Consider the following 2,500-nt stretch of genomic DNA (forward strand, 5'->3'; position numbering starts at 1 on the left):
CTAGTTGGAAAAGAAGGGTGCTATAAGCTGAAGGGCTCCAACAGGGAAAAATAGCCTAGTGAGGAAATAAGAAAGTGAATAAACTACAGAAGTAATTAACATTTAAAATAACATATTTCAAAATAATAACAACATTAGAATATAGCTTCATAAATAAACTATGAAAAGAGAATTTTGTCAGCCTGTTCAACATAAAAACATTTGCTGCAAGTTTGAGCTTTTAGTGTAGACAGACAATATTTGCTTTGGTCAGTGCATGAGTTTAGTCGGTATGTAGTATGGTTACTAATAATTGTGTGTGATGAATAGTTGGAAGGTTGCCTACAAATTAATATCAGTTAATAATATCCTTGCTTCAGTCAATGATGTTCAGTAACCAAATGTTTACCTTACATTTGCATGGTCAGCACATATCCCTGACTGCTTGCAGGCCACAATCTTAGGCCAAGCTTATTAGCTGACCTTCAGCTTTATCTGAATTTCAAGAGAAATTTGATGAAAGGATAATTCCGAGAATTATTTTCCGTTGAGCTAGAATTTGGAAGAGATTCCTGTTAACAGGAATTTGTTTAGGAAACATATTGTTAACAGGGATTATTGGAAAATCATTATTCTCTGATCAGAAATTTGTGGGAGAAAACATTATTCCTCTAACAGTCAGTAGCCCCTGGTCATTGGACGTCCCGCTGAGTTTGTTATTAAAGATTGATAGATAAGAAAACATTTAAGGAGAGAGAGAGAGAGAGAGAGAGAGAGAGAGAGAGAGAGAGAGAGAGAGAGAGAGAGAGAGAGAGAGAGAGAGAGAAGGATTGAAAAGCTTGAAGGTGCTCTCAGGCACACTGGTCTATCCGTTTCCTTATTCCCTTTCTTCACCTAGTTATTTTCTCTGCTGGAGACCTTCGGCTTATAGCAACTTGCTTTTCAGCTTAGTGTGTAGCTTAGGCAATAAGTAATAATAATAATAATAATAATAATAATAATAATAATAATAATAATAATAATAATAATAAACATTTGTATATTGCAATAGTGCAATATACCAGACGGTTAAAATGGACACCACATTTATATACAAGATGAAAAAATAGTTAGGAACACATCATACGAACATAGCCTTAATCCCCGTCACGCTCCCTACAGGGCCCTACAAAATGGTAAATCTGTTAATGGACGGCATGGCAGTAATGGACAATTTCAACGGCGAGAGAGACACATTATTACAGCAGAAATTGGGCCAATGAAACATACCCATTCAATGATTAAGAAGGTACCTTCATTTTTAATTCGCGTCATGCTCACTGCAGGGCCCATCATAAACGAAGCGATCCATTAATGGAAGCAATAACAGTGGAGTGTTTGCCGTACCATTAGAGCGTTACGCTCCATGAAGGGCTCCTCAATCAGTTGATGAGAATAATGATGATGATGATGCTGGAGGGAGAACTAGAATATACACGATTTAGGATTTGTGCTTACGGCTTGTCGTTTTCTTGAAGGGCTTAAAGGGGGGGGGGGACTGTTACATTATTATTATTGTTATTATTATTATTATTATTATTATTATTATTATTATTATTATTGCTTGTAATAACTATAGCTTATTGATAGTAGAAAAAAACAGAGATAACCTTGTTTACAAATTGAAAAAGCACCAGTTGCCTAAAATTTTTAAACCTGCTCATGAATGTCAGAAGTAGGGGACAGTGACATTGCCCTAGCAAGCAGGACAATACCATAGAGACTGGCCACAGCCCCCTCTCCACCCATGGTAGGACTAAGGAGGGCCAAGCAATGGATGCTGATGACTCAGCAGGTAGACCTATATGCTTCCCCAAACCCCTATGCATAGCTCACAAGGATGGTGAGATTGCAGCGACCAAAGGAACTAAGAGTTTGTGGGACTCGAACCCCAGACTGGCATTCATGAATGAGGGACGTTATCACATCGTCCACCACAATATAAGGGTCAATATTACCATTCCGGAGTTGAATAGACGATATTGATGCTTGTATTCACACTTACATAGACTCCAATAAATAATTAGGGGATTAAATAAATGTTAAAAGTCGTTGGGTTATTATAGGCAGTCTTAATGTAAACAATCTTGGATATTCTTTTTTGTATTTTTAATATATAAGGATTGATCATTATCCGGAACACACACACACACACACACTCTCTCTCTCTCTCTCTCTCTCTCTCTCTCTCTCTCTCTCTCTCTCTCTCTCTCTCTCTCTCTCTCTCTCCAGCAACTCGAGCTAACCTCTTTTTTCTCCATCCACACAGGTGAACCACTTCCCAACGTGACCTGGTGGTCAGGGTCGACCCTTCTAGATTCGGAAGCCGAAGAGAGGCAGGTCATGACCTCTGCTCTGGCCACAGCCACTCCCAACAGTCCTGCGACGCCCTACGTGACCAATACCCTGCATATCGAAGCTTTGACCAAAGGGCATCTTGCCCAAAACCTGACGTGCGTGGCTGCCAATACCCCAGTTCTGA

This window comes from Palaemon carinicauda, chromosome 25 (genome assembly GCF_036898095.1).
Source record: "Palaemon carinicauda isolate YSFRI2023 chromosome 25, ASM3689809v2, whole genome shotgun sequence".
Taxonomy (NCBI): domain Eukaryota; kingdom Metazoa; phylum Arthropoda; class Malacostraca; order Decapoda; family Palaemonidae; genus Palaemon; species Palaemon carinicauda.